General features: G+C 36.5%; 1 protein-coding gene across 2 annotated transcripts in view; it reads right to left on the bottom strand.

Moving 5' to 3' along the window:
• Positions 1-26853, bottom strand: part of SRMS (src-related kinase lacking C-terminal regulatory tyrosine and N-terminal myristylation sites) — a 70009-nt gene that overhangs the window by 40632 nt on the left and 2524 nt on the right. The window contains exon 2 of one of the 2 annotated variants that reach the window (XM_056812823.1): positions 1513-1573. The exons of the other annotated variant lie outside the window; for it this stretch is intronic. The gene's annotated coding sequence lies outside the window, so the exon portion shown is untranslated. The remainder of the gene's footprint in view (positions 1-1512; positions 1574-26853) is intronic. 2 annotated transcript variants of the gene reach the window in all.

Here is a 26853-nt window from a genome sequence, read left to right as displayed (position 1 = left end):
ATGCTAAAGGCCAGGGAAAACACACCAACTCTCTGTTTATTTCTCTCCTCTTCCTTTTAATCTCTCTCTTTCTCCTCCTCCTCTGACTTTTCTCTTCCTATACTGAACCTTCCCCTTAACCCAATTCTCTCAACCCAACATTTCACTCCCATACCCCTATATAATTCCATACAATTCAGCTAATGAAATCCTGATGTTCAAGTGCTAGCATCCTGAGACCTGTGGGCAAACAAAAGTCCTGCTGGAAGCATTTATTACTGGAAGAAGAGCTCTTTCCATCAAAATCAATAAATCTCAGAAAGAGTACATTTTGCTATAGTAGTAAAAGGTGATAAGATACTAAGGATCAGGGGCCTGCCAAACTTGGAGGAATTGCTTACTAAGTGCAGTTTTATATATTTTATTTATTCATAAATGTATTTGTTTTTTCTTAACATTCATTTTTTTGTTCCAAATTCTCTCTCCCTCCAGCCCCTCCTCCACTCATTGAGAATGCAAGCAATGATACCCATTATACATGTGAAGTCATGCAAAACATAATGTAGTCTTATAATGTGGTTCAGAGACTAGAAGCAGAAAGCCAAATATTTAGAGTGCTTAGAGATTACTAAAAAGGTCCCATAAACTCAGACCTTCCCCTTTTAGAACTAATTCTCATTAATGATCTAATTCCCTGGAAATCCAAGAGCTCAATTGACTCATTCTTCATACAAACTAGCTCATAAAGACACCCTCCTCTCCCTTTAAAGCATTTGCCAAACTTGCTGTCAGTGCTGAGCCTTGGGCTCAAGCCCAGCTTTTTATCATTTAATGTGTATGTTACACCAAGTAATATAATGAAGGCTGGGACCATGTTTTATATCTCTTGGTCTTCCTCTCCTACCTAGAGTAGAACTGACCAAAAGACTTGATGGATCAAAACAGTATTATAACTTAGCCTCTTTTACATTATTATCCAAAAGGCCAGTATGCACTTGCCAAAGAGAAAGAGCTCTCCTCTTTCCCTATTTGGTTGGCAAGGGTGGTAGGAAATGGTGACTTCAGGACCTGGGGGAATCCCCAAATTACATTCCCATAAATATTTCTCCATTTACCTGAAACAATGAAAAAAAAAAGAAATGTATGCAAATGATCCAAACAAGGTGTTCTTGACCAGTAAAGGCTTTATAGAAGATCTAGAAAGCAATCACTAACTATAACTTCTTAGCATTTGGTTGTTTTTTTCACTTACTTCCTTCTTAGAATAAATAAGAAATATTGGTTCTGAGGCAGAAAGGTAAGAACTAGGCAACTGGGGTTGACTGAATTGCCCAAGGTCATACAATTAAGAAATATCTGATACCAGATTTGAACTCGGGATCTCCCCATCTTGAGATCTAGCTCTCTATCCACTGAGCCACCTAGCTATCCCTTAGCATTTGTTAAGCATTCTCATATCATGTGAGCATCTATTTTGAAGGTACTTTATAGATGCTAAATGTTTTACAAAGGAAATACAGACCATGTGCTCACCTGGAAGCAGAAGCATGCATAGACTGACCCATGGAAGTTTCAATAAGTAGGAATTTCTATTCTGAAAGACATGGTCAACACAATACAAGGTCAAATATCCCTTGCCTTCTCTCTGCATGTACTCCCAGAGGAGAAAGACAAGGAATCATTGATAAAGGTGACATTTTTATAGGGAATTCAAAAAGGAAAAGGAAAAAGGAACCCAAGGCTAGGCAACCACAGATCATCAAGTCTCAGAGTTGAGAGATACCTCAGGGGTTATCCAATCCAACCTCTTATCCACCTTTCTTGTGAAAGGCTCATTCAGTCTTGGCTTATATAACTCTGGGATGGAGACACTGTGAATTAGATAATCCTACTGTGAGATAATTGTTAGGTTTTTTTTAAAAAAAAAGTTTTCCTTTATGTTGAGCCAAAATCTTCTTCCTAATAGCCTTCATCCATTGGTCCTAGGTCATTCTCTCTGGAGATAAAGCAATTCTGTTCCCTCTTCCAGGTGCGAGTCCTTCACTTATTTAGGTCTAACAATTATTAGATATGTATATTTTCTCTTCTTTGGAATAAACACCTGCAATTCCTTCAATATTCCTCTCCCATTTCTAACAGAGTCACAACTAGGAGGTCCATGGAAACAAATGACCTTCATGCCTACCAAAGCCTTTAAATGTCACAGGTTCCTAAAGCTACCAAAAATGTCCCAGACCCAAAAAGAATGAGAATGGGAAGCACTGGGGATTTCTTTTTAAATGGAACTTCTCAATATAATTGAAGGTGCTCTCAAATGTCATAAGTCCACAAGCCAACACACCTAGTTAAATACCTACTGTATACCAGGGATTACCATGGTTTCTGCTGTTGAGAAATTCAAGTCAAAGTGGCCACTTACTCTGTCTACACCTAAGGGGAAGTGACCTGCCAAGGGGCCAGAAAAACACTGATCTAACAGAGTCCCCCAAATTGTCTCTTTCTACAGATGAGATCTTGAGATTCCAAATTAGATAAGAGAATAAGTCTAGAAGGTAACCTATTCCCTTAAAAAGAAATAATGACCTGGCTATGAAAAAAAAAGGCTATCATCCCCAATATGAGTCACCAAATAGGAGAGATGAATGAATGGATAGGTGCATATATGACAAGTGTGTCTAGGTAGAGGAAAAGGTTCATATTGCAGCTGATGGCTCACTCTACTGATTTCCTGTCACTAGAATAAATGATCTTCCTTTCCAGGTTTGGACTATAAATTTTCCTTTACAAGACTAATCAAGTGAAGGAAGTCACTAAATAATTAAATACTAAACCTTGACTTTGTGATGATGACTAACTTCACAAAACCAGGGACTGTTTTACTGCAACTTTTCAATCTTTCCTTAATCTCCGAGCACAGTAATAGGCATATAGTATTTAGTCTGTCAGGCACATATTAAGGATTTACTACAAGTCATGCACTATGTTAATTTCTGGAGGGACAAAGAAAAACCAGAACCGTCCCTGTCCTCAAGAGGCTTACATTCTAGTGAGGGAAATATGTAAACAACTTGGCACATACAAGATGTATACAATGGAGATTGAAGGCAACCTTAGAAGGACAGCATTAACAGCTGAGAGAATGAGGGAGGAAAAGGCTTTCAGGAGAAGAAAGAACTTGAACAGAGTCTTAAAAGAAGTCAGAGAAACTTAGAGATGGAATCAAGGAAAAAGAGCAGACATGGGAGTCAGTGAATGCAAAGGAACAGAGGTGAGAGATGGATTGTTGTGTTTAAGGAACAACAAATAATCTAGTATGGCTGAACTATAGAGTTTGTGTAGGGAAGTTAAGTATAAACTGCCTTATAGAAAGATAGGAAAGGGTCAGGTCATAAAAAATTTTAAATGCCAAACAGATAACTTTATACATGATCCCAGAGATAACAAGGCATTGGTGTTTATCTGAACAGTTGGGAAGACTGTTAAGACCAACCTTTTGAGAAAATCACTGTTGGCAGCTGAGTGCAAGATAGGAATTAGAGCAGAGTCTCAAGCCAGGAAGACCAATCCTAAGGCTATTGCAATAAGAGGATGTAAGCCAGAGATGTTATGAGTTAGAAATGACAAGATTTGTCCTTGAATTGGATAGATGAGGTAAGAATGAGGAATAGAGGATAAGACTGAAGTTAATAGCAGGGGTGGTTATGTGAATGATGGTGCTCCTAACAATAATTTGTTCAGTAGATGGGAGAGAACAGTCCATTTTTTCAAGGTTAAATCAGGTAATTTCCCATGCCATTGAAGCATGTTTGTCTCCATCTTTTGAATAAATTTCTTAACCTTTCCTGATATGTGGCATGGTATAATATCATTTTATAGTTTTAAGAATTTCTATAACTTCAGAATATTTCTTATTCTTCACATTCAACATTTGTTGGAATTCATTATTCTCTAACTCAGGAGTAAGACTTTCAAGACAACTGAAAGTTTAAAAGTCCTTAAAGTATTATTTGTGAGTGTTTTGCAGTCTGATAAAAATGTTCAGATTATTATAGGATTACTCTACTATTCTGATATTAATTTTGGTATACAGTCTTGAATAAAAAATTGAGTTTCATCACTAAAAATTACTTTTTTCAATATTTAGTATTGTAGTCTGTATTATCTTCATTGTGACTAGTATTAAGGAAGTTCAGAAGAGTAGGGGGTTTGGGAGAGGGGAATATAATGAGTTATATTAATACCTGTTGAAGTTGACAATCCTATGAAATATCTAATTCAAAATATTAAAAAGGCATTTGGTGATGTTGGACTAGAACTCAGGATACAGGCCAGGGCAGGATATGTCAATTTGGGAATCATTAGCATAAAGATCAACATAAACATTCATAAATGAATCTATGGGATGTGATGAGATCATCAAGAGACAGAAGGCCTAGGACAGAGCTTTGGGAGACATCTACAGTTAGTAAGTATGTCTAAGATAAAGATTCATCAAGAGAGACCAAGAAGGAGCAGAAAAGAAAAGAAAGAAGAAAACTAGGAGAGAACAATTGTAATGAAAACCTATAAGGAGAGAGTGTCCAGAAGAAGATGATAATAACAGTCTCAGATGCTACAGAGATGTCAAGAAGGATAAGGTTTGAGAAAAGGCCTTTAGATTTGTTCCCCAAGATGATTTGATTTAAGTAACATAGACCTGCTCATATCCCAGGATTTAACAGGGATTTCAAGAACCCTGGCTAACCTATGTTGCAGACCTGAAGAGGCCTCATCCTACCACTCACATGGCAGGCAAAACCAACCTAGTAAATGTATCAAGGTACTCTGAAGGAGAGTAGGGAGGCAACTTGTGCCAGGCAAGTCAAACTACCACCTTGACTTCCATCTCCCATAATGAAGATAGCCCAGGACCCCAAATCCAAAAACCTTGGGAAGATCAGTGACCCCAAACTCTAAGACTTGTTTCTAGCCCAACCCTACAACCATGAGACTGAGATTGAGAGGAAAAATTATTGTGGAGAAAGTCCCACATTCTTCAGCAGCAGCAGCAGCAGCAGCAGCAGCAACAACAACTGTCAACCAACTATCCCCAGCTGGCAGATAAACACAAAAGCTTAGTGAAAACATCCTCTAGACTATGGGTCAAGCTTCCAGCCCAACCCTTAAAGTCATCATCTAGAGAAGCAATTCCTATGAAGGAGACAGCCATCACCACCAAGTGCCAACAAACGATATTCATAGGCAAGTCAGTCTATGTGAAGCAGCAAAAGAGAGTCTAGAGTCAGCATATGCCATACAAGTCAAACCACACCCACCATCTTGACCTCCATATATCCTTTCAGACCCTGATAGAGACAGCCCGGGACCCTGAAGCCAAAAGACATTAGAAAACAATATTTCTAACTCAGTACCTATAACCATCTTTCTGGAAAGTAATGCCTGTGGAGCAAGTTCTCCTGCAGGTGCTATAGATTCATTTATTGAAGATCCAAAAAAATGATGAGTCATCTAAGTTGCTGGCCCTATCAAATGGTTCAGTATCTGTGGGGCCTATGACTTGGATGACTCATCATTTTGGCTCACTCTTCCACTCTCCAAGATGAATATTGAGCTAGAATTGCATCTTATCTACTACATACATGCCAGATCTTTAAAGTCTATGGAATGATATGAAATCAAAGGACATATTGGGAAACTGCCTTTCCCCAAATGTCTACCTATGCCATAGGCCTATTAGCCATTCTAAAGTTCAAGTCTTCTACTTTACTTTATCTTTCTCAAATTCTGCTTCTCTCTGTCCAAAGTCTTATATCCTTCCTTGTACACAAAGCTTAGCAGACAATGAAAGGAAGAATGGTCTGACAATCAGGAGTCATGTCACCCTCCTTCTGCATGGGCTATCCTTTAGAGGACTACAAAATCTACCTGGGCTGAGGGTGTAGCTACACTTGTGACATCAGAAATATCTCCAGTTATTTGAAGAAAATTATCTAAATTCCAAACCTTCACATGCTTTAATATTTTAAACAAATAAATGCCATATATAACACATTGTAGGGGAAAAAAACATCCATAGGCTATCATAATTTCAAAGAGATTAAAAATGCTTCTCTGTAGATTGATGTTTTCTCCTAAAGCTCTTTAACTTATCAAAGACATAGTTTCTTACTCCAAAGTATACCCTTTTCCCTTCTGAAATTCAAGTTTTTCAATATACTCAAGAATGAAATTCTGATTTATAAAAATAAGAGCTATTACCAATGGTCAAAGGATGTAATCAGGCAGTTTTCAGCAGGAAAAAAAAAACTATCAAAGTTATATTTAAAAAGTGCTCTAGATCACTAATAATCACAGAAATACAAATTAAAACAACTCTGATATGCCAGTTCACACCTATCTATCAGGTTCACTAACATGACAGAAAAGGATAATGACAAATGCTGAAGGAGATGTGGAAAAATAGGGACACTGATGTACTACTGTTGGAGTTGTAAATTCATTGATCCATTCTGGAGAACTCTGCCCAAAAGGCTATAAAAATGTGCAATTCCCCACCACCACCACCAATCTCTCTCTCTCTCTTTCTCTCTCTCTCTCTCTCTCTCTCTCTCTCTCTCTCTCTCTCTCTCTCTCTCTCTCTCTCTCTCTCTCTCTCTCTCTCTCTCTTTCTCTCTCTCTCTCTCTCTCTCTCTCTCTCTCTCTCTCTCTCTCTCACACACACACACACACACACACACACTCTGATACTACTACTAGGTCTGTATCCCAAAAAGATCAATGAAAAAGGGAAAAGACTTCTATGTACAAAAATATTTATAGAAGCTCTTTCTATGGTAGCAAAAATTGGAAATTATGGTAATGTTTATCGGTTGGGGAATGGCTAAACAAATTGTGATGTGATTGTGAAGGAATATTATTGTATGATAAAAGATGATAAAGGAAATGGTTTCAGAAAAACCTGGGAAGACTAATATGAACTGATGTAAAATAAAGTAAGTAAAACCAGGAAAATATTGTACATGGTAATAACAATATGGTAATGATAATCTCCTGTGAAAGACTTAGCCATTCTAATCAATATACAATCCATAGTTTCAAAGGACTCATGATTAAAAATGATTAAAAAAAACATTCAAAGAGGGAGAATGGATGAACTGAATACATATTGAAGCATATTTTTTTACTTTACTTTTCTTACAACACATGCCTAATTATGAAAATGTATCAATACATAATATTGATCTAAGGTGTAAGGTAAGGGTTAAAAAAAAACCTATTCATAATAGGAACAGCACAGTGGATGAAGAACCTGACACCTAGAGTCAGAAAGATTGAAGTACAAATATGATCTCAAGCACTTAATAGCTATGTGACCCTGGGAAAGGCACTTAACCAATCTGCCTCGGTTTCCTCATCTGTAAAATGGGAACAATATAAGCCCCACCCCCATGGTTCTTAAGATAAAATGAAATAATATTTCCAAAGTTCTTTGCAGTCCTTAAAGTGGTATATAAATGCTACCAATTGTTATTATTTCATAGTTTCATGCACTATGCTTTTTTTCTGTTCTACTTTGTATATGGAAATGTCCATCTTGTTTGGTAATAGTTAAGATCAAAAGAAAAAATAGAAAACAGAAAACCCAGTTGATACAAAGAAGGCAGAGTCACTCAGGTCTTATTCTAAATCATTTTTCTTTATTGGGGAGAACAATATTTAGACTGGGAAGAATATAAAAAATATTAATAAAAGCATAAATACAAAATAATTGAGGAGGCAACTTCTAAGTCATGTGACTGGCAAGATGATGAACCAGACATTTTCAAACAGGAATTATTCACAAGAGATAAAGCAATTTCAATCTCCCATAATCAAGGACATTAAGAAACCAAAAAAAGTCAAAACCCATTCAACTAATGAAAAAAGAAAAGCAAAATAAATAAATAAATAACATCAAGGGAAAGCATGATTTTCCTACAAGCAAAGCACACTTCTCTTAAAGACAGGATGCATAGAGACATTAGGATTATAGGTCTCTCAAAAAAAAATCTGATTATAATGCAAGAAGTAATACAAAAAAACTTCCCAGAATTTCTGAACATTGAAAACAAAGTGCCATTTGGAAGAACCAAAGATCAACTAAAAAAAAAAATCTTATGCTATATGTTCCAAGTGGTTAAGTTTAACAGTTCCATTGGGGGGGGGGGAAACAATTTCTCTGAGTAACCAATACAAAGATCTTCAAATATAAAGAAAAAGAAATTTAGTAACACAAATCTATTCTGAAAACACCAGGAACCACAGGAAGGAGTGGAATGATGTGTTCCAAAGAACAAAAGCACTTAAGATGCAGAAAAATGTGACATACTCTGAAAATCTAAACTTAACTATAAATGAAAAAACATTCAATAAAAAAGATCCATTAAAAATATTTTTAGAAAGGAAACAAGATCTGCTTCTCAAACACCTCAGACAATACAAGAAGAGTAAACAAATATAACAACCAAAGACAAAATAACAATAAAGTAGACACGGGTGAAATCAGAAGTAAAATATAATTGATGATGGAGAAATAAGCCTAAAACATCATGAACTAAATCCAACCACAAGTAAGCTAAATTATAGAATAGGGTACCTCCAAAGAAGGAAGGGGAGGAATATACTAGAGTACAAATCATTAACACAAAGTGTTTAGAAGAGAGAGTCTAAAATAGGTCCCTAAAAGTTTTTAATTTGATGAGGACTGCAGAAAAGAAAGGGCTAAAGAAATGGAAGGACTATGAATTAAAGAATAAAAAGTTGAAAATAGAAAGGAAAGCTAACTCAAGAAAAGGATGAGGGAAATTAATCCTTTTTTAGAAAAAGGCAAATGAAATTGCAAAACTAATGAATAAAATAAGTTGAAGGAGAGGAAAGAAAATGGGGATAGAGGAAGAGTTAAATAACGAGACAGGAGATAATTTGGGCGTGAAAGGAAGAGAACCAGTGAGAATTAAAATTGCTGTAAATCAGATTAAGTTAAAATAACTAAGGAGAAATAATGTCGCATTTACAGAGGATGAGGAGAAGGGGAGATCAGAATCTGGGGAGGGAAAAGAAAAATAAAAACTTAGTCTCCATAACTTTAAATTTGAATGAATTAAACAACCAATAAAATGAAAAAGCATAATGTGGATAATATCTACCATCTGGCATTTATCAGAAACATATTTTAAAAACTAAGACAAACACAGAATGAAAATAAGTGGCTAGGGAAAAAAAATTATCATGAATCAAGTGAATCCAAAGGGAGGAAAAGGTAAGAGCATTCATTTAGACAAACTACATTCCATTATAGTAATAAAACTGGCAGATGTGCTTGCTTTGCCAGAATCTTTGAAAAAAGTATGAAGATGAACATTTGATAATGACTTAGCCATTCTCAACAATACAATGATCCAAGACAATCCCACAGGACTCAATGAAAAATGCCTTCTGCCTCCAAAGGAAGAACTGATGGAATCTGAATCCAGACCAAAGCATACTATATTTTACTTTCTTCATTGTTTTTGTTTGAGTTTTCTTCCACAAAAAGGACTAATATGGAAAAATGTTTTACGTGAGTGCACATATAAAAATCTAGATCAAAGTGCTTACTGTCTCAGTGAGGGAGGAGAGTGAGGAAGGAGAGAATTTGGTTTCATTTTTTAAAAAAAGAATGTTAAAATTGTTTTTACAAGTATGGGGGCAATATTTTTTTTAATTTTTAAAAGAAAAAGCATCAAGCATTGAAAATATCCAGAAGAGGAAGAACAAGAACCAGAAGAAATGGAGACCTCAGTCGATAAAGTGATGAAGTTGACTCATTCCTGAAAAAGTTCTAGAATACATTAGTAATGAGTCGATTTGTGGGCAATTAAAAAGGAAAATGATGACTGAGATGCAGCATGGTTTATCAAAGAAGTCATTCTCAAGTATCTGATAAAATTATTAATACAAGATAAATAAGGAATTGATACAAAAACTAAAACATTTTTGTTCACTTTTATAAACAATTCACTAAATTGTTTATATTCCTTGTCCCAGAAATCCTACCACTGTGAATTTATCCCAAAGGAGGTCAATGAGTGAAAGAAAAGTATATTCCTAGCTACTGTGATTGTAAAAAAACTGGAAACAAAGTGGATATCCACCTTTGGAATGAGAATGGCTAGACAAATGATGGCATATGAATAAAATAGAACATTATTGCATTGTTAAAATGTAAAAGATCATATAATTAAGCAACTTTAGTTATTTACTGTTTACATGATCCTATTGGATAACAATTATTTTAGTGATAAATTATAAGGAATAATTCCAAGTATTGATTTATTGAATAATTGTGTATGAGAATCAGTAGTCAAATCATATTGTGAGTAAAATAATTAAAATCCCTGGAAGTGCTTTGCAAAAATTCCTTTACCAAGGAAAATTGGCAAATGTCTTTAGTGTCTTGGAATATATCCAGACTTTTTAAGACAGTGGTATCTCTTTTGGCACTGAAACTTTGGAATAGCCTTGGCTGTTACCATATTAGTACAGAGGAACTACATGATTCCTCCCTTCATAAGATGATAAGGAAATAACCTGACCTTCTAGAAGAAACTTTCTAAAAGAGTAAACAGGTTTTCTCTTTCTGAAAAACATTCAGCCAACCACCCCTTCCCTTTTAGGGAAAGTTTGTGTGATTTGACTTTTTTGTGTAGAATATTAAAGGCTTGGGCAGTTCAAATCTTGGATCTCTGGCTCAGGTGAGATGGGTCTGGACCTGGACATTTTGTGACTTACAGCTTCTACAATAAAACTGTAGAATTTTGTAGAATGTAGAAAATTGTAGAATGTCAGTTTGAGCTCATAAAATTATTTCCCAGTATTTATTGTCTACAACAATAATATGTGGAATTCAAAGAAACATGGGAAAATATAGAGTGATATGGAATAAAGAAAATAGGAGTCAGCTAGGTAATTCAATAGACTGAGAGCCAGGCCTAGAAATGGGAGGTCCTGGGTTCAAATTTGGCATCAGATATTTCCTAGTTTTGTAACACTGGACATATCACATAACCCCCATTGCCCATTCCTTATCATTCTTCTTCCTTAGAACCAATACACAGTATTGATTCTAAGATCAAAGGTAAGGGCTTTTTAAAAAGAATGAAAACAGAACTAAGAAAAGTCTACATATTTGTATTTTGTATTGTAAAAATCAGATTTAAATGTCAATAATAAAAATATATTTTAGGAGATTTATTAATGATCATTAATAATCAAGGAATAAAGAGGATACAAAATAAAGACCACATGCCCATGGCTGATTAGCCATTTCAAAATCCCCACTCACCACAGTCACCATGCTGACAGGAAGCCAAAGAGGGAGGAGGAGGCCCACCCACTCAATTTATTCCTTGTCTATAGGAAGTACATAATGACAGGAAGTTGGTGGGCTCCCGGGAAATATAGTTCTTTTTTAGGGTAATAGATTTTCAATTATACAGTATATATGCATATATATATATAACTATAATAATATGTTAATCATAAAATCTCAAGAGTTGGAAAGGAATTTGGGGATTATATAGTTAAACCCATATCTAAACACAGATCCCCCTGCAAGATTCTAATATATATGAAATTTAATAGGGGAAAAATGTGAAATTTGAGTTATAAAGCACATGACAGTTAAGGCATGACTAAGCAAATGTTTGTGTGAAATGTATTGCAACCTTAATATGGCACTATAAATTATGTGCCATATTTATGCCAAAAATACTATAGGGACTAGAGTGCTGAATATATAATTAAGAAAACTTGGGTGCTTCTGATACTTACTAGCTCTATAACATGACAAGTTACAACCTCCCTAAGCTACAGTTCTCCTATCTGTGAAATGGGAATAATATCTAAAGTACCATCCTCACAGGGTTCTTTTTTGAAATATAATTTAAAAAATATTTTCCCATGGTTACACGATTCATATTGTCTCCCTCTCCTCTTCCTCCCCCCATCCTGGAGGGGACAAACAGTTCCACTGGGTTATACATGTATTATTATTCAAAACCTATTTCCATATTATTCATTTTTATAATATACTAATATTTTAAAACCAAAATCCCAAATCACATACCCACATAAATACCTCACAGGGTTCTTGCAAAGCTTAAATAAGATTATGGGCTTTACAAACATTAAAGCATTATATAAATGTCAGTTATAAACAAGAGTTAACAATGAGCCAAAATATCTAACATGATCTTGGACTATATTTTAAAAGCCCTGCTTTCCAGAGCACAGTAATCTGCTCCGGTCAGACAACTTCATGAAGTATTTTATTCAGTCTGGGGGCAAGGGGTGTCATTTTTAAAATATGTATTGGTTTTTCTTTTTTATATGTAAATTTTAATTTCCCAATTAAATGTAATAATTTTGACATGTTTTTCAATATTATAAGATTCAAATTGTCTCCCTCCCTTCCCTTTCTTCTCCCCTCCTAGAAATGGTAAGCAATTTGATCTGGGTTATACATGTATTATCATGCAAAATTTATTTTCATCTTGGTCATTGTTGTAAGAGAATTCTCATTTAAAACTAAAATTTATCTTCTACAACAATAATATATAATAAATATAAATACATAAAACATAATAATAAAAACATAAATAAACTAAAGTGAAAAATAGTATGCTTTTTAACTGCATTCTGATTCCAACAGTTCTTTCTCTGGAGGTGAATAGCATTCTTTGTCATAAGTCCTTTAGAATTATCCTGGATCACTGTATTGCTAAGAATAACTAAGTCTTTCACAGTTAATCATTATACAATTACTGCTGTTACTGTGTACAGTGTTCTCCTGATTCTGCTTATTTCACTCTGTATCAGTTCATGGAGATCTTCCCAACTTTTTCTGAAATCATCCTACTCATCATTTCTTATAGAACAATAATATTCTATCACCATTATATACTACAACTTGTTTAGCCATTCCCCAATTGATGAACATGATGGTCATGTCAGTTTCCAATTCTTTGCCACCAAAAAAAGAGATGCTACAAACATTCTTGTATAAATAGGTGTGTCACTTTTTTATCTCTTTGGGATTCTGCCTTCTAGTGGTATTATAGGATCAAAGGGTTTTCCCACAGTTTTATAGCCCTTTGAGCATAGTTCCAAATTGCACTCCAGAATGGTTAAATCCATTAACAACTCCACCAACAATGCATTAGTATCCCAGTTTTGTCACATAGAGGGTGATATTTTAGTACAAACACTGACTCCCATACACAGAAGAAAGTGACAAGGATGGTTAAAAAAATTACTAGAGATCATGCCATCTGAGGTTTGTTGAAGCAAGAAAGAAGGCTTGAATTGAAAAGAGAAAAAACAAAGATTTAGGGAGAACCTGATAGCTAATTTCCAATATTTCAAGGGCTATTATGTGGAAAGGATTCAATTTGCATTGTCTTGTCCCAAAAGATACAACTAGGACCAATTAAAGAGAGTTATAGGTGGACAGATTTGGGTGCAATATAAGGGGTGGAAATTCTTAACTACAGCTGTCCAAAATGAGATCAGGCTCTTTCAACAGGTTTCTCATCACTAGAGTTCTTTAGATACAGAATATATGGTCACTAGTCAGAAATTAAGAGATGTTTCCTTTTCCAATCCAGCTACAGGGTTGTACAAATAGGGACCTTCAGGCTTGCAAGGCTTGTATATAGAGATGCTTCCTAGAGATGAACTGAACTATACAGTCAAAATTTAAAGATGGATTGGATTATATGGTACCAGCTCTACCTTTTGCTAGCTATGTGAACTTGAGTGAATCATTTAGGCCCTCTAGCTTCAGTTTCCTGCTCCTCTGTGAAATGAGGTTGGGTGAGATGATCTCCAAGGTCTGTCTCAGTTTGTGATTTCAAATCTCTACATTCCCTTCTAAAATCCTATAATTCTATGACTCTTTGAGGAGTCACATAGTTACTAATGACTATGGAAAATGAGTCATTCTTACTCATGCCCAGAAGGATTAGGATCATAGGCAAATAGAATTGAGCTGGAAAGAATTTGAGAGATCATTTAGTGCAAGCTCTTCATTCTTCAGATGAGGAAATTGAGGCCCAGAGAGGAGAAATGATTGGCCCAAAGTCAAGCAGGTATTAGGGAATTTCCTAACCAGAAGTTCTAAGATTCCCTTAGAGAATGATTCCTCCATCTGGTTAGCCAGAGCAGGAAATACACATAAAGAGAAAATTTTGCAGTCTCATGACTGACACTGCAAGTGGCAAAAAGAGCCTATCACGTGAGGCTGTTGTTCAGTCACTTTCCATTTGGGAGGTTGAATAAAAGGAACAGGATGTCAAGTAATTTAGGAGAGACTAGGTTAATTTTGGGGTCTCAAGAGTTGCCAAAGATCACATTCTTTCCAATGCAGATGCTTTCTCTGTAGTTAATCTCATCAGAATAATTTGGCATGGAGGAAGACCTCTAAGATAGTAGATACCTTCTTCAAGAGATAAATCAGAAATGGTCCTCCTGATCTTGTAAGCCTGAGAGTCCCTATCTCTGTAGCTCAGTTTCTTTGACCTCCAAGGTTGCTTTTTTCTGGAGGGAAGATGTTTCCCCTGAAACTTGTAGTACACAGGTTTTATTCATTTCCTCTACGTGGCTAAGAAATGGAAGAGTCGGGATTTAAACCTAGGTCCTCTGACTCCATATCCAACACAAATTCCCAAAGCATATTATACGTGTAAAGGATGGACTTTAGGAGTTAAAGGAAATACTATAAATGTCAAGTTCAGCACATTCCATTGTGACACTCCTTAACTCACCCTGGGTCCCTGACATTTCAAGCACTAGATGCCAAGGTACACAAAGAAACAAAATATCCATCCACCTGGTACAGGGAGAACAGACTCTGCTAATACACAAGAATCTTCTTCCCACCCTACCTCAACTAAGCAGAATCAGCATGAATGTGCCTTTCAGGGTTGTTGTTGTTTTTGGCGTCCACAGAACAGCAGGAAAACAGAGAATATTCTGATATCAGAGATGTCAACAACTGTTCCCTGCAGAGGTTAGTCAACTCTCTTGATTAGGCCAGTAGGTCAGGCTTTGTTAGCTTGGACCATGCCTGCTTTTGCCCATCTTTAAGCTAACAGGACAGAAATCATTCAGATTACCCATTCAAGTTCCACTGACCTCAGAAAAAGATCCACAGTTGGGTGCCATAGATCAGAGTCAGAGAGAATTTCTATAAACAGGGGCCAAAGAAGGATTATATGAGTTATATCTTTGGCCTCTCACTTTACACTGCGGTGACTAAAACATTACTTGCTAAACAACTCAGTACTGTCCAAATTCCATAATCTAAACCCAGTGTCTTCACCCTTCCCAGACCCATTTCTCCCATCCAAAAATAAGTGATCTCTAAAGAGTCTCAAAGCTGGCAGGGGTCTAGGGACACTAAATAGAGTTCCCAGTGCTTCAAATGGTCAAATCAAGGAAGATACAATTAAAATTATCTAGGGTTTCATGCTCCTAGTAGAGAAAATGTAGTATTATGGCAAAAGCCCTGGACTTGAAGAATGAGAAGATCTGAATTTTCCTCCTAGTTCTAACATTTTCTAACCATGTAATCTTAGGCAAGTCATGTCACTTTACTTCCCTAATCTTGTTTGCCTATATACAAAATGGGTACAATATTTGTTCTATTTGCCCCCACAGGATTATTGTGAAGAAAGCACATAATCTCAAGGTGACTATCACCTCACCCTAAATCAGCCTTCTGAACTATCTTACCTAGAAGGAATATTTTTGAGGAATACCAAGGAGGCATTGGCCTTCACTGTCAAATTTCCCATCAATTATCCAGAAATACATTTTCCCCTCATGCTCTCCTTTGCTACAGATGAAGATATGAACCTTTTCTTAGCCAAGACCAATCTCTTCTCTTATATTCTTGACTTATGCCTTCCCATCTACTCCAACAATTCCCCTGCTTGATCAACTCCTTGCTTTCTCTCATTTGAATCACTCCTAAACCACTGGTATCTTCCCTATGTGAAGGAAATTATTGAGGGAACTTTGATCACGAGGATAGTATTGAAACTCTGGTGTCTCCTGTAGTCAGCAGGAAAAGCAAGAAATTGAGGTAGGGGACAATAATGCAGGAGGCAGGCCAGATGTCCCCTGGGTGGCCCAGGCAAAGGGGAAAGAGTGACAGTTGGCTCACAAAGCATGATGTGTGAGAGTCATTGGATGGAAAGTTTGATAAACTGAGGCCAGACTAGATTTCAGTCTCTTGACTTCTGTGTTGATACTGCTGCATAATCTGCATAATGCTGTCCAATAAATCTTTCACACAGAAGAAATATGATATTCCTAAAATATAGTCCTGACTATGTCACACTCCAACTCAAGAATCTCCAATAATCTATCTATTGCCTGTCTCAGTGATTATTAACCATTAACCATTTTTGCATCATGGACCTCTTTGGCAGTCTGGTGAAGCCTAAGGGCCCCTCTCAGAAAATTCATTTTTAAGTGCATAAAAAAACACAGGATTATGAAGAAAAAGCAATTACTATTGAAATATAGTTATTGATATATTCCTAAAAACCCAACAGTTCATGAAATCTAAGTTTAGAACTCTTGCTCTAGTATGAAATCCAAAATCTGCATCCTGGCATTTAAAACCCTCTTCAATCTGGTTCCTATCAACCTGTCAATGTCAATCAATAGACATTTGTTAAGCCCCTGCTACATGCCAAGCATGTAGCAGGCTAAGTACTGGGGTACAAAAAGGGGCAAAAGGTGTCCTCATGGAGCTGACAATCTAATGGGAGGGGGGACAATATGTAAACAAATATACACAAAGCAAGCTATATACAGGACAAATAAGAAATAATTAACAGAGGGAAGGCACTAGAGTTAAGAGGGGCTGGAGAATTCTTCCAGCAAAAAGAGGGAATTTTAATTGAGACAAAATTAGAAGGAAAGCAAGAATCAGGGGTAGGAGAGAAGTATATCACAGGAATTTTCTCTGATGAAGGCCTCATTTCTCAAATATAAAGTGAACTGAGCCAATTTATAAAAACAAAAGCAATTCCACAGTTGATAATCAAAGAATATGAACAAGTAGTTTTCAGAAGAAATCAAAGCTGTCAAGTCATATTAAAAATGCTCTAAAGTCACTAATAATTAGAGAAATGCAAATTAAAATAATTTTGAGGTATCACATCTTTCATACCTGTCAGATTGGCTGATATGACAGAAAAGGAAAATGACAAATGCTGGAGGGGTGTGAGGAAAAAAGGGACATTAATATATTATTGGTGGAGTTGTAAACTAGTCCAACCATATTGGAGAACAATTTGGAACTCTGACCGAAAGTCTATAAAACTATATGTAAAGGGCATATACCCTTTGACCCAGCAATACCATTCATTAGGTCTATATCCCGAAGAGTTCAAAGAAAAAGATAAAGGGCCTATATGGACAAAGATATCTATTGAAGCTTTTTGTGATGGGAAAAATTGGAGTCAGTGGAGGAATGACTGAACAAATTGTGTTGACTATGATGGAATATTATTGTGATATAAGACAAGGATAATTTTTGTTAATCTGGGAAGACATACAAAATGAGCAGAGCCATAACATCATACACAGTAACAATAATCAATTGTCAAAGTCTTACAGACTCAAGTCAATACAATGATCTGTGACAATTTCAGAGGACCCGTAATGAAAAATGCTATCCACCTCCAGAAAGAGAACTGATAAATTTTGAGTACAATTTGAAGCAGATTTTTTTCACTTTATTTTTATTGCTTTCCCCTCCTTTTTTCCAACATGGCAAATATAGAAATATGTTTTGCCTGCCTTCACATGTATAATGGATATCATATTACTTGCGTTTCAATAAGTGGGAAAAGGAGAGAATTTGAATTCAAAATTTAAAAATGAATTTTTTTAAATAACAAATTCTTGAGTGCTATTTTGTATACACTTTATATTTTATTACCTCTGTTATAGCCCTTCCAAATAGAATGTGAACTCCTAGAGGGTAGAGATTGTTTTGCTTTTGCTTCTAAAAGGACTGGGCAGCAAGTGCTATGTAGTCATGTGTTTTGCATGAATGTGACACCCAAGTCATAAGAAAATGGAAGGTCTTAATTCAACAACTAGTCATAGAACCTAATAAGTACAAGAGAGTATGCTATAGGATCAGAATTCAAATATAAATAAGTCCCTTGATGAGCATAAGAGGCAAGTGTGAAGAGGGACTACATTCTAGCAAAAAAAAAACATAGAGAAAGGAGATGATCTGTTATACACAAGGAAGAGGCCAATTTGACTGTGATGGGTAGTTATATGAAATAAAGGGGAGTGATATGAAATAAGACAGCAAAGAAGACAGATTGTATATGTGTAGTTTAAGGCTATGTTTTATGAATATCATTTTGTCAGCTGTGTGGAGAATGCATTAGAAAAAAGACATTTTGAAATCAGGGAGACCAATTGCCAGGTAATTGCAATAGACCTGAAGAAAGGTAATGAAAGCCTAACTAGAGCTTACCAGAAGGGTGTCAAAAGTGGAATTCAGCAGAGATTAAAAGAAAAAGTCTAGAAGGAAGACAGAGAAAAGGGCAACAGGATCATGGTGAGCAATTGATAGAGATGGGGCAGGGGGCAAGGAAAGAAAGAAAGAAAAAAGGAAGAATGGTAGTAAAAGTAAATAAACTATTGATAAGAATAAAGACTGTATATGCCAGAATATTATTGCAGTTCTTTTCTGTAGTAGCAAAAAAACTGGAAACAAAGTACCCATCGATTAGAGAATGGCTAAACAAATTGTAGCTCTTGAAAATCATGAAACCATGCTGACTGGTTCCATTGCAAATTTCTGTTACATACTCTCAACTGGACCCTCACTGTGGCAAGGCAATCCTTTTGCACCTTCTTAAAGGATTCTCATGCCACATAACATAGCAGCTTTTCCAAAAAATTTTATCCCTCCTCAAACTTCCCATACTTCCTTCCCTTCAAACCATCTATGGCTCCCTCTCCCCAACTAAGAATGCTTCTTCAAATGACACTGAAAAAAATTAGGTCATTCACAAGCACTTTCTCTTCACCACATGTTCCTCATATTGCATTACTCAGATTGTTCTACCTTGACAATCTCTTCATTTATTCTATATCTCACTCTTTTTACATAGAGAGGTGGTACTTCTCTTTGTCTTGGCAAGGAGATTGAAGCTAATCTGCAATTTCCCCATTTACTGTCTGCTTCCCTGTTGCCTACAAACACATCTAAATCTTCTGCATCTTCAAGAGAATCTTACTTGATCTATCTACTACCAATAGCTATTGTCCTTTGTATCTCCTCCTTTAAAAAAAAAAATCTTACTTTCTGTCTTAGTAAGAACTTTAAGACAGAATGGCAAAGGTTAGGCAATGGGGGTTAAGTGTTTGCCTATGGTCACACAGCTAGGAAGTGTCTGTGGCCAGATTTTAACCCAGGCCCTCCCAATTCCAGGCCAGACATTCTCCCTGTGCCACCTACTTGCTCCTTGTCTCCTCCATTTTGGGGTTAAACTCTTGAGAAAACAATCTACAATCATCTACAATCTTATGCTACAATTAGCCAGCATCTTCTCTTAGAGCTATATAGGCAAGGCCACAAGGTGTCAAAAGCAAAGGTTCAGTGTATCTCCCCAAAGTTGAATATTTAGGGTTTATTCTAACTGCTGGTGCCTGCTCCATTTCCCCTAAGCATATTGAAGCTATGCAGAAATTGACTGCCCCCCTCCTTTAAGAAACAGCTGAGGGCAGTTTTAGGAGCAACAGGGTTTTGGAGGCAGTGAATCCCTCATTTTGAGGAAATCACTAAACCCCTTATAGCTCTGACAAAAAAATTCAGTCCCTGAAACACTTAAATTAAATACAGAACACTTGTCAGCTCTTTCAGAATTAAAACAGGCTATCCTGTCTGCCCCTGCTCTAGGTATTCCAGATTACAAAAAGCCATTTATCTTGTATGTAAGTGAACAGGGGGGAGGGGAAGCTTCAGGTGTTTTAACTCAAATTTTAGGGCCTATTCAGCATCCAGTTGTTTATTATTCAGCCCAGCTGGACCCAGGAGTCCCACCCTGAGAGAATCTTTAGAGGTATAAACTGGTTATGTGAAATGATTCACTGGGGAGACTAGGCATGTTAATCTCCTCAAACCCTCATTTGGGGAGATTTTCAACATGCCCCTCTCCCAGTAGAATCACAGGGGGGATTGTGTAAATAGAAACCCCTCTCCCCCAGGTCATGGACTTCCTTCCCATCCAACCCAGCTCATCCCATCTGTGTACCTATGCTGCATGACTGGACATCACATAAACACACAGGTGATGCAGGCAGGCACTAAGAAAGGATAAAGGAAGGGGTGCAAGGGGATATGCTATCTCTCTATTCCCTGGATGGAAGCCGTGTGGGAGGCTGGCTGAGAGCCATGTAGAAGGAGCACAGATGGTCAGGCTTAGATTAGAAAATAGACTTTAATCTCTATCTGCTTTCTTTATTCAAGCAATATTAATAAACTCAATGGAAACTAAGAACCTGGGGTTTGTAATTTAATTGTAACACTTGCCTTTCTCTCACTTTTTTTTTGCCTCTCCCTGATTGAATTTCATCCTTCACCTGAAATTGGTCTCTCCAAAGTTGCTAATAATTTCTTAATTGCCAAATTTCTTCATTCTTCATCCTTCTTAACTTCTAAGCAGCCTTTGACACTGTCAATTAGTGTCTTCTCCTTGATACTCTCTAAGTTTTCATGACATTACTCTCTCCTATTTCTCCTCATATATGTCTAACCACTCCTCAGGCCTCTTTGCTGGATGTTCATCCAGGGGAGGCTCACTAACTATGGGTGCCTCCTAAAGATATGTTCTCCTGATCCTCTTCTCTTCTTTCTTTAAACTATTTTTTCTTGGGAATCTATCTCATTAGATTCTATGGATTAAATTACCATCTCTATGCAAATAGTCTCAAGTCTATTTATCCAGACCTAACCACTCTCCTGATCTCCAGTCTCACATCTCCCACTGTCTCTTGTATATCTTAAATGAGATGTCCCATAAACATCTTAAAATGAACCTGCCCAAAACTGAGCCCATTTATTCCCTCCTTCCTCCCCACCCCCAGTCTTCTCCCCTTTCTAAGTTTCCTATTACTGTTGAGGGCACCATCATCCTCCCACTCAACTGGGCTGAAAACCTACGTGGCTCCCCCAACTCTTCACTCTCTCCACTCCACCATACTCAACCTATTGCCAAGACCTTTGGATTCTACCTTTTCAATATCTCTCATCAATATGGCCTTCTTTCTTCTGATATTGATAAGTTTGGTGCAGATTCTCATCTCTTCATGCCTGCCTTCTTGCAATTGCCTTCTGATTAGTCTCTCTGCCCTAACATCTCTCCTCACTGCAGCCCTTTCCCTCTCACAGAAGCCAAAATGGTATTCTTAAAGCCCATGTCTGACCACCTTACTCTTCTATTCAGCAAACTCCAGTGGATGGATCAAATCCAGGATCAATATAAAAAAAAAATCCTCTTCTAAACTCTTAAAAGCACTTCATAATCTGATTCCTTCCTACTTTTCCAGTCTTCTTACATCATACTCTCCTCTCTCAGACACACATACATTATAGCACAGTGGCACAGGCCTCTTTGCTATCTCTGCACTGAATATTTGATCTCCTAATTATATGCATTTTCACTGATTGTCATGCTTGGGGTTTTTTCCCCCCATTCTTCATCTTCATCTACTAGCTTCCCTGATTTCCTTCAATTCTTGGCTAAAGTCTCACCTTCTGCAAGGAGACTTTCTTAGTCCTTTTCTCTCTCAGATTTCCTCCAATTTCTCTTGTACATAATTTTTTATAAATAGCTTTTTGCAGAATATCTCCCACTTGAACTATGAGGTCCTTCAGAACAAGGACTAGTATGGTTTTTTGCCTTTCTAACCCTAGTACTTGGTATAGTGCCTAGAATATAGTAGGTACTTAATGTTCTTGACCTGACTCAACATGAATTTAATGAACTATTACTGTAAGATATTATGAATATGATAAATACAGAGAAGCACAGAAAGACTTCCACAGACTTTTGCTGAATGAGGTAAGATAAGAAAACAATATACACATGACAGAAAAAAAGGGAAGTGGAAAGAACATCCCCCACAAAAAAAATTAAATTGAATATTGTAGAATTACAAAGAACCAGTATTATCCCAAAGAAGAGATAGAAAACACCTTCCCTCTCCCCAAATCCTTTGCAGAAATGGATCTGGTCATGGAAATTTGCATAAATTTTCAGACTTTCTTGATGTATTAGTTTTGCTGATCTTTTTGAATTCTTCCTCTTTTACCTTTTTAATTTTTTTTCAAAAAATATCTTTGTGGGAGAAGAAAAAGGGAAGGACACTGGAAGAAATTTAGGTGATATAAAAACAAAAGATGTATCTTTCTTCATTTATCCCCAAGAGAAAAAGACAAGATTATAAATTTTGGATACCCTAACATAATGATCTAAGGATTTTTATTTTTCATGCATCTATTTTCCATTCAGAAACAGAAAGGATTGAAAAGGCACTGCTCTAGAGAATTCTAGAGTTAAGCCCAAATGCCACTATTAGGAATTTGTTGTCAGAATTTTAACTTAACTTTTATTGTGAATTCTGAAAGACCAGTATGTCAGAGGTTGATAACTTTGGAGCTAAGATATAGATCTGAGTGCCCTCTGTCAAGAGGTTGAAACTCATCTGTCTGAGAGCAAGCCCAAGGGCCCTCTTCCTCCTCTTTTTTAGGCCTCTCATAGTAGTGCATGTCTATTGCTGGCAAAGACATGCTGTTGCTGACCATTACATGAACTCTGGATGATTCCTGGTACTGCTATCCTACCCCAACCATTATCCTACCAGCTGCACTATCTACATTATTGTTACACTTTCCCATGGACCTTTCTCACAGGCAATTGTTTGTAATTCCTGAGGTTTTTACCTTTAAAAGACCTACCAGTATGCAATAAACTCAAACCCGTGGTCATCAGCATTGGGTCCCTTCTGACCCCACACTGTGATTGTGACTGTGATTCTTATCTTTTCCCTAGCCCTTATCTTCAGGTGAGGTTCTTCTTACTTCTGTCTTTGCATTGCCTCTTACTATTTTCCCCATTCCTAATCTGCGAAACTCTGGTCCCAGGCCTGCCCCTCCTCTGGGGCTTTAACAACAATATTTTTCATATCTCTCAAAGTTTGAGCCATAGCCAAGAATTTCTTAACCTCTCCTATCCAGTGAGATTTAGACAGCTGATCAGACTGGCATTTTCTACAGAGTACCTCATTTTAAAAGCTAACATGATTAAATAAGAACTAAACTTGGGGTAGAACCAAGATGCTGGAGTGAAAGGAAATAGTACAACAGCAAGCTCCCTGCTATAAACTTCTCCAAAAAGATCTCCAAAATGTATCAGATATATATTCTCCTGATGGGAGAAATCCAGAAAAAGTCAGGATACACTAGTGAACATCTAATCAAGCAAGGAAGAAGGGGTATGGTGGAGAAGTGGCTTTCACTTGAAGCTCACAATAATTTTCACTGGTCAAAAGAATAATACATACATACATACATACATACATACACATACACAGAGGTTAAAAAAATACATTTCATTCAACATGGAAATTGGAAGGAAAGAAGGGAATCAAGAAGTGGGAAACAGAGAAAGAAAAGATTAAGGTATAGATGAATCCTAAGCAAAACAAATTCTAAGAACTTACAAAAATATTTATAGATCTTTTTAAAGTTGTAAAGAATGAGAATATGAGAAGGTGCCCATAAATTAGGGAGTGGATAAGCAAGTTATAGCATATAAATATGACAGAATACTTATTGTGCTGAGCTCATCAATATAATGGCCATGATTCCAGAGGTCTAAAAATGAAACATGGTCCCCATCTTCCATTAGAGAGAAGGACCCAGAATGCAAATTAGACAAATGTATTTTAAGACAAGGTCAATATGGAAACATATATATGGAATCTTATGAACTCTTTTCAGCACAATACCCAATCATTTCAGAGGACCCACGATGAAACAAACATGCTACCCACCTTTTGACAGATAAGTGATGGACTCAGAATGTAGACCAAGACTTTTTTTTTTTTAAGGTACAGCCAGCAAGTGATTAATTTTGTTTTGCTTGACTATACATGCTTTACTGGTGGGGAGGAGCAGGTTAGATAAAAGAGAATGTTGATCTTTGTTTGAAAATAGAAAGAAATTTGTGATTTTTTTTAAAGAACTAAACTAGGCCAGAGTTTAACTGATTTCATAGAATCATAGATTTAGAGTTGGAAGGGACCTTAGAAATCATTTTAGTTCACCCCCCCCCCAATTAAAGATAAGTTAGGGACCTGGAAGGTTAAATGATTTACTACAGTCACAAAAAAGAATAATGATCAGAGGAGGGTGTAAGCTGAGGTCCACTGACTACAGAATCCCCTACTCTTTCCACAGTTCTAAAGTTTCCCATGCCCTGTTATCTTTAGAAATGCTCATTACTTTCCTTTCATTTATATAGCAGCATAGAAAAACTCAACCAAATTAGTTAATTTAAATAAATCCTTTATATATATACATATATTTATAGGTAACTTCTTTTTACTTTGTGTATATTTTGTAATAACTTGTCTAAAAAGTTTGAATACTGGCTATATGACCCTGGGGAAAATCACTTGAAATTCTCAGTGTTCCCTAGGTTAACTCTTTAAGACTATAAATTACAAAGTGCCAACCTCCATTGGTAGAGGCAATTTCTTCACCCAGAAGTTCCTCATATCACCATCCCTACTCCTATCTGCAAAGATGATATATCTCACCCAGGAGGTTGTAGGCTTCTTGTGGGCAGAGATTGTTTACCTTTTCTATCTTTGAATATCCCTTGATGAGCACAGTGCTTGATAATTATTTGTTGAATAAAACAGAAGAGAACAGTAATGTGAACCTACTGAATTTTTATAATCTAAGTGTGAAACAATGGATGAAAATCTGCAAAATCTCACCCCTTAGTTCACTCACTAACTAGCTTTGGATCTTCTGATATATAATGTAAAATGATAAAAAGAGGTGTTCTGACCCAACTAACAAGTTATTCTATCTGTCACCATGGCTCCTTCCTAGGACTGTTATTTCCACCAGGGACAGCTGTAAGTTAAAATGTGGAATGGGGTAGTGGCAGTTAAGTGGTACAGTGGAGAAAAGTACCAGATCTGGAGTTGGGAGGACCTAGGTGCAAATCTAGTTTTATATCCTTCCTGAGTAATGCCGCACAAGTCACTTAACCCTGTTTGCCTGGCCCTTGCCCTTTTTAGAGTTGTTACTAAGAAAGTAAAGGTTTTTTTAAATGTGGAGGTGAAATTTTCCATGTCTTTGGTGATGTCCCTATGTTCCCACATCCATCCAGGTGTCCTCCAGTCACTCCACTAAATAACTTAGGTGCCCAGGACCCTCAGTTTGTAGCCCCACTTCAAAATGTACCTTTTAGACCTTCTCTGTTACTCTTGTTTCCTAGACAACTGTTCACCAAGATATCAGCTCCCAGTACTAGAGATGTTTGGAGAGTAGACCATACATCTGTTCTAGAGGGCATAATAAATTACCATTTGGGGGTTGGGGATGAACTGGAGCCAGTGCAGGGTAACAGAAAGAGCAATGAATTTCAAATTAAGATCAGAGAACCTGATCTGCTGTTTGACCTTGGGCAAATATGTTCTTTTCCTAGGACTCCTAAGCCTTTTCTATAAAATAGTAGGGTTGACACAACTACAAAACACTCTCCACACAATTAAAACTAGATCTAAACAATTGGAAAAACATCGATTGCTCATGGGTAGGATGAGCTAACATAATAAAAATGATAATCCTACCCAAATTAATTTACTTATTTAGTGTCATACCCATTGAACTACCAAAAAACTTTTTAACTGAATGAGAAAAAAAAATAGCAAAGTTCATTTGGAAAAACAAAAGATCAAGGATATCCAGGGAAATCATGAAAAAAATGTGAAGGAAATAGGGCTTGTAGTCCCAGATCTCAAACTATACTATAAAGCAGTGGTCATCAAAACAATTTGGTACTGACTAAGAGACAGAAAGGAGGATCAGTGGAATAGACTTGGGGCAAGTGACTTCAGCCAAATAGTCTATGATAAGCCCAAAGATCCCAGCTTTTGGGACCAAAATCCACTATTTGATAAAAAAAAAAACTGTTGGGAAAATTGGAAGACAGTATGGGAGAGATTAGGTCTGGATCAACATCTCACACCCTATACCAAGATAAACTCAGAATGGGTGAATGACTTGAATATAAAGAAGGAAACTATAAGCAAATTAAGTGAACACAGAATAGTATACATGTCAGATCTTTGGAAAAGGAAAGACTTTAAAACCAAGCAAGAGCTAGAAAGATCACAAAATGTAAAATCAATAGTTTTGATTACATCAAATTAAAAAGTTTGTGTACAAACAAAACCAATGCAACCACAATTAGAAGGGAAACAACAAATTGGGAAATAATCTTTATAACAAAAACCTCTGACAAAGGTCTAATTACTTAAATTTATAGAGCTAAACCAATTGTACAAAAAAATCAAGCAATTCTCCAATTGCTAGGGACATGAATAGGCAATTTTCAGTCAAAGAAATAAAAACTATTAATAAGCATATGAAAAAGTGTTCTAAATCTCTTATAATCAGAGATATAAATCAAAACAACTCTGAGGTATCACCTGCTGGAAGGGATGTGG

The sequence above is a fragment of the Monodelphis domestica genome, chromosome 1 (genome assembly GCF_027887165.1).
Source record: "Monodelphis domestica isolate mMonDom1 chromosome 1, mMonDom1.pri, whole genome shotgun sequence".
Taxonomy (NCBI): Eukaryota; Metazoa; Chordata; class Mammalia; order Didelphimorphia; family Didelphidae; genus Monodelphis; species Monodelphis domestica.
The sequence above is the reverse complement of the archived record's forward strand: the minus strand, read 5'-3'. Positions and strand labels throughout refer to the sequence as shown.